The sequence below is a fragment of the Rhea americana genome, unplaced genomic scaffold (assembly GCF_003343005.1).
Source record: "Rhea americana isolate MKP2758 unplaced genomic scaffold, rheAme1 scaffold_162, whole genome shotgun sequence".
NCBI classification, from domain to species: domain Eukaryota; kingdom Metazoa; phylum Chordata; class Aves; order Rheiformes; family Rheidae; genus Rhea; species Rhea americana.
The window spans coordinates 678,948-693,057 of record NW_028185728.1 but is presented as its reverse complement, the minus strand read 5'-3'; the positions used below and the strand labels follow the sequence as shown (position 1 = coordinate 693,057).

Genomic DNA, 14,110 nt, shown 5'->3' with positions numbered 1-14,110 from the left:
TTTTGCTGCATCAAGTGCAATTTTAGAAGGGCTCTCTTTATCCATGTCAGATGCTGATAAGCAGCATTTAGGAATGCATCAGTTAAAGAATATTTTCCAACATGACTCGCTTCCTTGGAGCAGTCACTTTCTATCTGTGTGTTTTGATATTACAGAGTATTTAGGGCAAAATCATCCCTGGAAATTACTGCCCTTCTCACCTTCCTATCACCTCATACTACCCACTCCTACCTAAATGCCTTGGCACACTGCTCCATCAGCTGTTCCAGTCTATGTGATGGGGCAACTGCACTGGTGAACAGACTGATACACCTGAAAAGTAATTCAGAAAAATGTATTTATTTTTCTTTAAAGCTGGATCAGTTCCCCAATCCATCCTGCAGCTGACACAAGGGAATTTGTCACGTGTAACAGTCTGGGAGTTGGAACAACCACCTGGGATAGAGGTGAGGAGGAGGAAGTGATATGGCCACAGCCATACGGCAGCCTTACCAATAATGTAGATTTTCTCCCTGTACTCTGTCAGAGATGTATGCAGAGGAGGTTCCACGGAAGGCAATCTAAGTACTACTAGCTTTGTTCCTACCCTCCCTGTTCCTGCCTTCCTGCTTTTGAAGTCACTGATGTGCCACTTCAGCTTGCTGTATCAGTTGTCTTCTTCTGTCAGGTCAGCACAGTGAACCAACACAGTGTAGAGCCTAACAAGTGCCAGAAAAGTGCAAAAAGGGAGGCAAAAATGTGCTGGGGAGGATAGGGTGGAGAGCGTGGGATCATGGCAGCCAGGAATTAGTTATATCGGCTCTCACCCTATGGTGCCACAGCCTGAGTGGCTACATTCTCCTGGCCTGAGAAACCCCAGTCATCTCCTGCAGTAACTCAGACTCAAATCTTCTTCCTAGTTATGTACCTATCGGAGAAACAAGAGGCTCTCTCCAACTCATTTTGAAAAATATGGGCTCAGATGCATCCTTAGCGTAGCCCTCTTGGTTTCTTCACAAACCTGGCCCTTTACCTTTGTTTACCTTTCTTCAGTCATTCATCGGTTAGTGCCCCAGGGACAGATGTGCCAAGACAGCGTATTAATGCCTTGGAAAGACATTGCACAAGATCACTTTGTAAGATGCACCTAGCAACTCAGAGCCCATCTGTTCCACATTTGACACTGCAGTTTACATTTGTCATGGCTGTGGTTTTGGCAATGGCTATCGTGCAGCAAAGCAACCTCTTTGCTCAGAGGCAAGGGTGATTCCAAGTGTGAAACCTAAGTCCTGGTAGGTCCTAGTGAAACCAGGAGCCAGGACAACACTGGTAAGGGTGCTGGGGCCGTAGCCACATGGCTCACAGTGGCTGCAACTCTCATGAGACCCATAGGGAACCATGCTTTTGCATTCACTGTGAGGATAAGAAGAGCAAAGGCAGAAGAGAACCCTGTCTCTCCTACCTTCCGTGCAGAAGCAGAATGTGTGGGCTCTTTGGGCCCACACATTTGGGTTCCTCTGGGCCTATGAAGTCACACCAGAGGCTGAGACTCCTGCAAAGCTCTGTGGGTTTACACCTCTGAGGATCTAGCCAATTGCCAGAGTGAATATATACACAAGGGAAACATKGCATACTTCAGGCAGTCACTCCCTATTTTTTAATGCTTTGCTTCTGATCATCTCATAATATATCTTTAGCTTGGTTTCCTCAAAAAGAAGAAAGTGTAGTCATGTTATATATATCTCTGCCTATAACTCTGAGTTTCTCTGTTCCCCTTTCCCCAAGCAACATATAAACTAAAAAAGAAAAAAAGATGTGAGGTCTCAAAAATACTTCAAAGTTCACATCAAAACAATAGAAGGAGTAGAAAAACAGTTCCCATTCTGGTGTCACTCTGCACAGTGAATGTTGCCCTTCTGAGACACCAGAAAACCCACAAGCAGGAAGGTGAAAGAGCACTTCTGTGCCTCTCTTTCCAAGTTACCACGCCCAACCAATCAACACAAATCTGTCAGAAACTAAAGTTCACAGAATTAGTTTTTTAGTCTGAATGTTGGCTACAAATGCTATTGATAAATTGTCAATAGTCTTAAAGCAATTTCCACTCACAGTAGCCTGCCCCACACAAGAAGAACGAAATGGAAATGTTTATGCCATGGAAGCTGGCATAAACAGTGAGTATATTTATTCTGTTTGCATATAACCAAGCCTTAGTCCCCGCTCCAAACAGCCTTRCAATCTAATGGTCACTGCGGAAACACACTGAGTCCTCAGATACTAGCACAGTAGAGTAGGTAAATGATAACAGCACCAAGACTGTGAAAGCACTTCCTATTATTGCTGTCTAAGATTATATAGAAACATAGATTTACGCCAAGAAGTGCCTGGAGAAAAGCCACAGCAACTCTAGGTTTTTCCAAAAACTCAGGTGCCATATTCTCTGCCTATTTCTCAAAAGCAGCATCTCAGTGTCTCTGGCTGAGAACTACTCGTAACTCTGCTAGCTTCACACCGTCTCCTAACTCCTTATTTTGAGCAGGAACAGTATCAATTTACCTCACAGCTTCACAGTTCATGCACTAATATAGCCTGTATTTCCATTAAGAAGAAGAGTAGGGCTTGAATATGGGCACAGTAGCACCCACACTACTCACGGAACTACTGCTGAAATGCGGGCCAGCTTGCTTCTCAACTTTGGCTGCCCTTCCCCAAAGGCTACCTGACTCTTTCCAAAGCAAAGGTAGAAAGGCAGCCTGTTTGTTAGCAAGGACACTAGGGAATATGGACCTCAGGGTAAACTGAAGCCCTACACTAAAATAAAAGTGTAAACACAGCCCTAATGCATGACAGCCATTACCTCAAACAGCTTCTGGTCTAAAATAAGAATGTGCTTGTATTTAAGTGGCTAAACAAATAGTTGCTCCATCTGTCTTCTTCCTCTTCCTGTGTGATTGGGCAGTCCTAGGACATCAGATTTATCACAGATTAAAATGAAGGATTAGCTAGAGAAGCTTCTTGTTAAAATACCTGCAGCTGATCTACGCCTGAGGGTGGCAGGTTTAAAACAAGGTATCAGATAGCTCATAATGAGTCACTGCAAGATTCCAGGCAGATCTGCTTGTTGGAGCATCAGGGTATTTAAAGAGAAGCTGGGTTTACTCTTACATTAGTAGGTAACTACCTGTCCCCACAGATCTGATCTGTATATGCTACTTCTGAAATGTATCAGCTGCACAGAAGAGAAAAAGAAAATACGTGTACTAGCTCCACATATCATGCAGGTCACAAAAGATCAAAATTGCTTTTAAAATACTGTGTTCTGCTTAAAAAACACCCGATATGCRATCTGATTTCTGCACAGACAAGCCAACAGATTGCTGTAAGGTGTCTCTTTATATTAAAGCAGCCTTTACACGAATTCTTCTCCCTCATGCTCAGACCTAGCTTATGGTATCAGGAATAGATGTTAGAGCAAGTATTTTTTTTTTCCTTTTTTAAGCTCTGATATGTTTTTAAAAGTTCCTGAAAACTACATGATCATTGAGACAGAAGAAGAACAAGCAGAGAATACAAGTGCTGGCATGCTGGCAAATCTGAGGGCAGGGAAGAACAGCTGTAGGTTGGACAGCACATGGTAACCCGACTTCTCTGCAGCCACAAGAGCAAGTGTCTGTGTTGTTCTGACTGCAGCTTCAATGGCATATTCAGAGCAGCAGTGTATGCCAGTGTCTGGGAAACCATAATATGTCAATGAAAGCACTAATTGTCTGACTTGCTGACGTCCAGAACACTAAGTCACAATCCTCACCCACCTAAACTCTACTTAAAGGCACAATTAGACTCAGCAGTCTTTACAAGAATTACTGTGAAAATAATTTGGTTTTAGCTGAGTGCTCAATTGAGAAAAAAATACTGTTTGGGATTGACCAGAAACTGAAATGCTTGTTTGCTCACAGGAAAAAACATTCCATATGAGGTCAAATGAAATGTCTTGCTTTGTTTACAGGTTTATTTCCTTCTTTATTTGTTTATTTGTAATTAAATTTAGGTAAATTAGGTTTCACTTTATCATTTACAAGTGTAAACAATAATAATGCTGTTGTCACCAGCACACTAGTTAGTCTTGCAAAATCACTTTGTGGCAAAAAGACCAAGTAAAGGTAGAGCAAAACAGGTCCTTAGGCAGAGACCCAATTCCTACGATAGGACTTCTAATCTTTCGTGAGAGATCTTCTCTTTGAACCAAATTTCCAAAGCACAGTTCATTGCCTGTAGGTCAGGACGACTCACGCCCTTCAGGGCATACCCTGCACAGTTCCCTTGCCCTTCCACAGGTACAGTCATAGCAGCAATCTGTTATCATTTATACATTTGGAATTTAGCAATCTGGAATCCACCTAAAGCAACAAAACATAGCATGTGAGCCCTATGGGTAAATACATTATAATTCATGTAAATAAAGTTGGCCAGAGCTTTATTCCTATGGAGGGAATACACAGTTCTACCTCTCTAATCCTTTTAGCTCTGGAGCCAAAACTACAACTACATTTTAAGGGAGTGAGTGAAGCCACTTAGGTATGAGTGGGAGCTTGTCCCATCATGTCTGCAAGGAAGGTGACAATCACAATGGAGCACTGATTTGGAGATCTGCAAATACTGTGCTAATGTAAACAGCAATATTTGGAGAGGACTCCTGCATGCTTTGGCTGTAAGGATTTTATTTAGTTCTGGTTAGGGACTCTGAATGCTGCTGAGGCTGGAGAGAAGGAAGGGAAGGGTTCCTGATGAAACTGCAGCAGGGACTGCTCTGCCGTTCTTGATAAGAAGCATGACAGCTGTGCCCACAACATCTGGTTTTCATTGAACCTTAGTGAGAGTTCCTTGCTGAGTCTCTTCCACTCCATATGTGGTGGTTTAATTGATGGAGCCTGAGAAGGTTTTAGGTCCAGCATGGAATGCATCTTTCACTGTGATATGTGACTCCAGATACAGTAAGGGCTGGGCTGCTTAGAACTGTCTTTTAAAATCATTCCTTCTTGATACTGATTTTTGTGTATATTGCCCTCTGTTGGCTTAAGTGTATGATAAAGCTCCTTCTCTAGGTGAAAGCTAACAAAAATCTCCTTCTGGCYGAATGGCAGGCTCTGTAGGTTTAAGATCAAGTCAGCTGTAGCCCTCTGTGTGCGTGCTCGCATAGTACGCATCCCTCATTGCTCTGTGTTTAAGAATGCAGACAGAGTTCTTTAAAGGAGGAGGAAGGAGGTCTGAAGACTAGCTGTCTCAGTCCTTGTGGACTGCACATAAGAAAAGTTTTAAGGAGCGACTAGAAGGGATAGTGGTTTGATGGGTCAGAATAAAGCGAATGTTGCACACTCAGGAAACAGCACAAAAAACAATACAGAAGAGCCTGTGGGAAAACTGGGCAAGTGGGAGATAAGCTGGTCTTGATGATCTCTCTCAGCTCTGGTATGTAACTGCCAGAAAGGCTTTGGTAGTCTCTCAAACAGGCTTTATGTTCACTTCCAAAGCAAAAGAAAGACAGCAAACTACACCATCAAAGCTACTTCTGAACACAGCACTGCTAGAAAAATACGCCTCTCCACTTTCACTCAGCTGGACCATATCCAAAGTATAAGACCGACCCATCTGCTCAGCCCAAAATGCATCTTGCCCAGTAGTTTGTTTCTAACAGTGAATAGTAGCAATGACTAGGTGAAATGGTTAAATCCATTTGCCAAGAAACTTATGTTTCAGCTAATTCTTAGCATCTACATACTGCTTCCTCACAGAGGCAGACTAGGTATTTTCACGAACTCTTAAAGGACCAGGGCATCAAGGCTCCCATTCTGGGCATATCACAACATATACCAGTGATGAGACTTGACAAGAGGGTGGTGATGCCAGGGCAGGACAACCTTTCTCTGGAGTGGGAACATTAGGATAAGACAAAAAAATCTGACATGAGGAAGGAGAGGGTGCAAGGCATAATAGATATGCAGGAGTGATTTGGTCAGACCACAGGTTAGAAAGATCATTTAATCTTCTGCAATTTGCCAGAGATGGAGATGGGACCATAGGGCTATTACAGAAGCTGAAGTGAAAAGACTCAGGATGGGAGTTCTGTGGATCCCTCCCATCTGGCTAAGGCAGCAAAAATCAAGCTGGCATTTCCCTGATGCTCTTCCCTACCTAGTATAGAAGCACCTAACAGTGGTGGAAAACATCCTTTTAGTCAGGGCACTTAAAACTAACTGGAAAATGTGTTGTCTGTGAATAGTGGAGCTATACAGTGCTTTGTTTCCTTTAAATTTGTGTCTGCTTCTACCTGAAATAGCCCACATACCTCTTCCGACCTGGCATATATTGCAAAAGATCCACCTGACACAAGAAACTGCATGGGCTGTGGCAAGTCTCAAGCTCTTCTGGGAAAGCTTGGCCAGCCCATTCACCTGTACCATCTCACTAGCTAGTGTGCACTTAGTAACTGGCCCCTTAACTGCTGCCCAGCAGCTGAACTCTGCTTAACCCACATCAGTGGAGTATCTCTAACCTACCTGGCAGCCAGTTCGAACAAACCTATTAGTTATCTTCCAGACTCTATATACATCATTCGATGGTGACTGCACTTGGCTAACATGTTAAAAAGTTATTAGAGGGAGGAAGAAAAGACCTGATGAAAGCATAAAACGCTTTCAAAAAAAAAAAAAAAAAAAAAAAAAAAAAAAAAAAAAAAAAAAAAAAAAAAAAAAAAAAAAAAAAAAGGTTGACTGTAGGGAACAACTCTGAAGAGTGACTTTAAAAGGCCTCAGCCACCTTTAGCTCTCAAGAAGGACTGGCCTGCCAGAAGGAGGGGGGCAACAGATGGGAGGGGGTAAGGAGCTCTAAGCAGCATTTTTACTGGATCAGAAGTGTCATAAGTATACTACCTTTTACAGTTCATATACAGTGTATCTGTGAAATTGCTGGCTTGGATAGCCTTCATCCTTACGTTGTCTCTGAGCTGTGTGCAATTTCACAATATCAGGAACTATCTGGTTAAATCCTGTGCGTGCCTTGGAACATTAAACTCATTTTCTGGAAAAATAAGTGGTAAGTATCAAGAGGCAAGAAAACTAGATTAAGCCCAACTCCTGGACAGCATAAACACATGGGAACACGTATTTCAGAGAGTACATACATACCTCTTCTTGTGAAATACTATTCTTACACAGAGGAGTGACTCTAAACTTTCAAAAAACGCTTTTCTTCAGAGCTGAAAGTAGAAACTTACATGCATAGACTGAAAACTATTTGGTCTGCATGACTGTGTGCTATCTGACCTCTCACTCTGCAACTGTTCAAAAGCAAAATGTGTGCGTATTGTCCTTTGGAAACGAAGAATAATCAAGACATGAAAAGTTTGAGATGGTTAAATGTTTCCTCCAGAGGCCAGAGATTAGAAGTCTGGGCAAGTAGCAGAGGAGAAAAAAAAAGGAGGAAAATAAAAGAAGAAACTCTTAAGTGACCTGACAAGGGAAACTTAAATCTTATTTTTAAAAGGTTAGGTTGTACTAAACCTTGAAAAATTAAATCCACAGCTGTCTCCAGAGAACTATATCTCACTAAGAAAGCTTCAAGTAAGTTTATCATGTATCCAACACCTAGACATTGGACCTCAGGGACCACTAGGATAATATTTCCTCTGGATTAGCAAGAAAGCTAGAAAGTGACATTTGTATGAGGCTAACTTTAAATTTAAAGGGTTTTCTTATTATAAAATGATAAATGAAGAATGAGCTTACTGGGAAGGAAATCTCTTACAGTTTGTAAATCTAACACATCCTACTTTTTCTTTAAAAATGCATTGCTATCTCTTAAATTAGTTTTATTTGGTGACATCAATAATTTGATGTTTTTAAGTCTGTCATCCTTCCAGTGAGGATCAACATGTTCTTTATGAGCAATATTTTTAATCTCGTAATCCTTTTTATGAGGAATGTTTTTAATTTCAGAGACCATGAACACTGGCAACAAGACAATATAATATACAAAAAAAAAAAAAAAATCCAGACGAAACTATAGGAAACACAGGATAGCTCTGGTACAATTACAGTTCTTTTCTTCTTCTGGGATTCTTCAGTATTAGTTGATAGAGCCCAGCATATATTGGAATTAATTAACTTACCTCACTGTGCCTTGCCATGATAACTGATATGCCCCGGGTTGCAGGAAAATATAATGCATAATATGGGATGCAATACTAGCCTGACCTGGGTGAATTAAGGACAACCTTAGTAAGTTAATTTCAAAATTTGMAGTCCAACAGTGAACTGAATTTTGTACAGAAAGCATAAAATAAGACATGGATATCTATAAAAATGCCAGTATTGGAGTTTAATTGCATGAAGCTCTTTTTATTTATGTATTTTGCACTTTCTGTATGTGTCTAAAATTCACTGTTGTGTTAAGAACAGAGCAGACTACAGGTCCACAAACCAAAATTACTATAAGGTGTGGTTGGGCTACAATAATCTAGCATTACCTTTTTCTGCCCTCAAAGCACACCAGTGACAAACACTGTAGAAAATCCTCTGAGTTACGTACCTATTTGCTACTCTGTGCCTGTACGAATAAATGWAAAGGAGGTGTAATGAAGAAAAGGCATACCTAGCAAAATTAAATGGGGAAAGCTAAACGAGGGGAATTACCTAAACAGCTCACAGATGGTAACTAAATTAGTTGAAAGCTGGAGGATTGTTTTTTCAACACACAGCTCAACAGCATTGTAAAACTTCCACTATTGTAACTCAGAAGCTCATGAGAAAGTCATTACCAGAGCCGAACTCCTGGACTCTCTTATTCTCTTACCCGAGGAGGGTCAGACCAGGGCCCAATCCTCCTTTCCCTTGGTTTTTGTCCTCTTCAGACAAAAGCCTGCCATACACTTGCTAGTCCTCCATCATGTTTCATAGTTAGCAATCTCCCTGGCTGTTTCTGTGCTAAACCAGTTAGGACAGCACCTGGAATCCCCACTGCTCCAGAGCCAAGCTGCCTGCAAATCTTATCTGCCCTTGTCAGAGGCATTTTAGTAAGCACCCCAGGGTACTCACAGGAAAATATCCTGGAGCACTCTGCTTGTCTGATATCATCCCACCAAGAACTGATGGCCTAGGTGGAGTGACAAGACCTGTCTAGGTAGCAAGCAAGTGCAGCCTTAAGGTTCTCCTAAAAAAGAAGGAAACACAGCTACAGCCCCCATGCACTCACCTTGTCACCAGCTCCTAGCTGTCTCTCACTTACCTTACATTTGTTTTTAGCACTGTCTTGCTGCACAAGTTCTTCCAATTTCCATTCTAGCCTCATCGCCACAGTTGGTTCTGGAAAGGGAAAGCAGAGCAAAAGGTGTACTAAATCAGACAGAACTACAGTTCATTGATCATGTGAGCGATAAAAGATCTCTCTTAGCATCCATTTGGGTTCCCAATGAGTCTAAAACTGACTCTACCATCATCGCCCCTACCCCATGAACTAATACATCTATTATTATTAACAATGATGTAGGTAAGACAAATTAACATAAGAAAGGAATTAAAGGAATTTACTGTATACTCATCTTCCATATTCTCCAGACTTCAAGCCAGAAGGACTGTCGTAATTATCTAGTTGGCCCTTCAGTGTAATATGTTTCCAAGAATCCTATCCATGATCCCTGCATTAAGACTAACTTTATGAACACTAAGTGGAAGGATTACTTTGTCTCCGTAAACAACATGAAGACATCCTTCAAGCCTATTGGAAAGGCTTCAACTGAAGTATCATGTTCAGATTTGGGTATGGCTCTTCAAGAAAAATATGGGCTGACTAAGTAACTTTGTTAAAAAAAAAAGATTTTCTTGCACTAAGGGTAATCAAGCCTTGGAATAGATTCCCCAGAAGACTATAATATCCATTACTAGAGATGGTATTAGTGACAGAAATAGTAAGGGTACAAATGATCTGGCCTTGGGGCAAGGGGAKAGATTAAAAGAGGTTGCTTCCAGTATTATTTGCCATGAATCTATGACTCTGTTTAAGCTGCAACATTTGTTTCTACTCCTGATAAAAACACTGATAATAAAGTGGAAGCATCCAGTCATGACTCCTAAGGTAAGTTACTCCATCAGTTAACTGCTATCCCACTAAAATATTACACTCAATTTCAGTTCCGAATTTGTTTAATTTAAATGCATCTCCTTGGGCTTCCTCTCTGCTATACTTCTTGTGCTTTGGTTAAAAAGAAGTGGAAGCAAACAATGTGATTTCCGCTGGCTGCAGCAGGAGCAGGATTTACCCCCATATGAAGGCAGGATAGTTCAAAAATTTAATAAAAAAAGATTTTGGCTGCAAAGTGCTGAAAAGTGGCATTTTTCTTAAGAAATAGCCATTATCTAAGATATTTAAAAGAATTATTAGAAATTGAAATTTTCCCTTTGAGTTTGTTTGAAACAAGTAAATTAAATGTCATCTAAGCAAAACAATTTCAGTTCAGGTGTCCAATCCTTACCTTTCCTTTGCCTGTCCCTTTTTTTTGATAAAAACTAAAAAAATTGCAAAAAAATGAGCTAAGTAGAAAAAAAAGATTTTAATGGTCACATTCAGATTTTTTCTATTTTGGGGAAGGGAAGAGGGAGAGAATTCCTGATTTATGACCAAGTATAGGCTTGTTCAAGTGTAAAGGAGACCCCTTCTTGCAAACACTTAAGCTGGCGCTTAACTTTATTACTGTGGCAAAATTAAGCACGCGCTTGAGAGCTTGCAGAGTCAGAACCATAAAATAGCATGGCCTTTACAGCTATAAGTCTGCTTTATGCCTGCTGCATCTAATAAACATGAAGAGGTGAAATTCTGTCCCCATCGGGGTCAATGGTAAAACTCCCATCGACTTCAGTGGAATCAGGATTTTGCACAAGAAATCTGTATCCTTGACACTAGAGCCCACAAGATGATATTACAGACACAGGGCATCTGCTCACCCTTACACGGACACTTTTATATTTGATCTTTCTATGTTATCCTTAATCCAATTAAAATTAATCCAGACTGAAAGTACTGCTTTGGCTCTTTGCATCAGGATATTGCATTTCAGGCTTTGTGTGTCAGAAAATAAGCAGAAATGAGATGCACAAATTCTAGTGCACCATGCGGAGGACATTAAAAATACATAGCCTGCTGTTCTGTTGCATTTCTTGCAGCAAAATTCATTCTTAAAGGCTAGATCCATTAAGAAAAGAAAAAGGTAAAATAAAAAGATTACCGTTGTCTCATATCTTCTAACACTTCTTAGATTAGCCATGCTTAGGAAATGAGTAAATAGATATTTATTCTGCTTTGCAGGCAGCCGTGCAGGTTTGCACAAGCACATTTCGTTACACTGCTGCCATGAAGATTGCTGAGGCACAGGATGGCAGAAGTCAGTTTACCACCAGCTGCATACACTAGCTCAGCCAAGCGAGCAATAGTATAAAGCAGTCAAAAGAGATTGCTATCACAGAAGTGAGCAATTCTGATTTGAATGAGCCAAGGGATAAAATGGTGCCCTTTGCTCTATAGTGCCTAATTAAAAGAAAGCCATACTTCTCTCTGAAGAGGTCTGTTTCTTTTCACATCTTCAAACTTTTCTTTTTACATCTGAATAAATGAAAATCTGCAAATAAATTTCCTCATCGGTTAAAATAAACTGCAAATTATTGCATTTCCTTGGGTCGGTAGTTGAATTAGGCATATTACAAAATACAAATCAAGCTCTCCATGTATACTCTTGTTTTTGCTTTTGTGAAGTCCTACTTTCAAGGATAGCAACCATTTAGTGTTTTACAGTATGATTATGTGTCATACTGAAAATGTCCTTCTCTTGTGCARATGTCTCTGCCACTTATGATCAGAAAGGCATTCAAAAATCATCTTGATCTGTGTCCCAAAATAAATTTGATCATAGAGTTAAACCAGAGTTTCCCTTTGCATATCAGATTTTGTTTTGCCTTGTCTCACATCTTCCTTCTAATATAAACATTCAAGCAAAGAGTTTATTACCTCCATGCCTCAATCACTTAACTATGTGACAGCACACCAGAACAACATCGTCTCTGCACCGAGTGGCATACTCTAATCACTTAAAATGTTTACTCTGAAAGCCATCCTTTCAGATTGTAGTATTTTATTTTAGCTAATCAAGGTCACTACAGAGTACTACACATTTCATTTTTAAAGGGCTATGAAAATGTCCCATATTCATTATTTTTCCTCCAAAATCCCTGCATGTTTTTTTTTCCTGAGAGAAAGAAGCACTCTTTCAAAGAGCGATTGCAAATCTCAGAGTTGCTTTGGTTTCTCAGTTCTTCAAGGCAGAATCTAATCTACTACATTTTAATAATTTTACTTTCTATAGAAAAACAATACTGGCTATTTTGTTTCTTTTTAATTACGATGTTGAAATAACTGGAAAGGACTGAATGAAACTTGAACAAATCAGACAACAGAAAAATATATAAAACCTAGCTTAGCCTGCTTTGTCTCTCCTTGTGTATGCTTCCAACATAGAGGTGAAGGGAATCTCTTAGGTCTCTAAATAATGCCATACACCTTATCACACTATGAAAAAAAGGGCAAAAGAACTTGTGCAATGCAACATAACAACTCAGGGGAAGAGTCTGAAACCAACCCCTGGGCAGCAGTTGGTTTGCAATATAATTTTGAAAGAATCTGCTATGTAAGGCAAGGTTTTAATGTTTATGCCACATGGTCATCTAAACCCAGCGTCACCCAGCACTGACTGGCAGTCACTGCTTAACATTGCTTATGGCTCAATTACAATAAGCAGAGCAAATCTGAGATCATTTTGATTTGGTCTCTGTCAGGCTGAGACAAGCTTTGCTATCCTTCCAGGCCCTGACAAACAGCCAACTTTAGCCCAGGCAGCATGGCACATTTAATTGCAATAAACATTTTTTCCCTCATATTTTTCAGGTCTCACTTTTTTGCATCATTTTCATCTTCGGTCTAGTCTTTTACAGGGGTCTAAAACTATTCTGCATATGCAACCAGATTAAAAAAGAGATTCTCAGCAAAATAGGTGGAGGTTGTCAGATACATAGTACAGGCTGTTTATTTAGATGACTTCAGAGGTTAAATTTTGGCTCATACTTATTTGAACGGCTGCTGAAATATGACATATATTTTTTGTTGGTGAATAAAGAAAAAATGAAAATTTATAAGAAATGATTGTGTTCAATGGGATTAATGGGCATTAAGGTTTTATTCTTAATATTTTGTGACAGCAAAAATGAAAGCTTAGATACCTGGCCATTATTTTTATATTACCTCATGACTTCAGGCCAGCAGCCATTTTGGTTATACATAATTGGACTGCGGGTCCATGAAGAGYAGTCCAGCCAGCTACGCACCAATGGATCTGCCCTGCATCTTGTTTAACCGATAGTAGTGCTACAAAGTAGTGCTGTCCTTTTACCCTAAAACCCAAACAACAATCCCTGCTTCTCAAACAATTGTTTTAAGGAAAAAAAAAAAAACTCTACAAATCCCACATGATACAGTTTCAYAGCATTTTACAAAAACAAGCAGAAGTGAAAACCTTATTTTAAGAAGGTACAGAGACCTGCCAAAGAGGCAGAACTGCCTCTGGTTTTATGTGTGAGCTGTTTAGCCTCGAGCCAGCCGGGCAGCAGGGCTGCTCAGTGGCTGGAGCTGGGCCTCCTTCACCTCTGCCAGGCTGTCGCAGTGACTCCAGGGAACCTCCGTTCTGCACCAGCTGCTGCTCTGACACATACCTTATTTCAACTACAGCCCATACAGGCTCCCTCGTTAGAGACGGAGTCTGACAGCTCTCACAAACGACGCTCTTTGGAAACGCCAGGTAAAACAACGGCGGGTTCGGGCTCTCCTTGTACAGCCTAACTTTTCACACCGCCGCTTTGGACTTCAGCCGCCGCCCGGGGCAGCAGCGCTGTGGCCCCCGGAAGGACGATGCGTCTGCAAAGGCGTCGCCGGCCGCGGACGCTTTTTGGCGGGCTCCGCCTCAGGCGCGAGGCGACGCCGGGGCGACCGTTACCGGCCGGGCACCACGACGGGGCACCAGCGCGGGCCTCCCAGGCTGGCG

The 14,110-nt window shown here is 41.0% G+C and overlaps 1 protein-coding gene across 1 annotated transcript in view; it reads left to right on the top strand.

Moving 5' to 3' along the window:
* Window positions 1-13,847: 13,847 nt before the first annotated feature.
* The window catches only part of KIFAP3 (kinesin associated protein 3), a 71,242-nt gene continuing 70,979 nt past the window's right edge, over window positions 13,848-14,110 (top strand). Inside the window, exon 1 of the mRNA XM_085300221.1 lies at window positions 13,848-13,867. The gene's annotated coding sequence lies outside the window, so the exon portion shown is untranslated. The remainder of the gene's footprint in view (window positions 13,868-14,110) is intronic.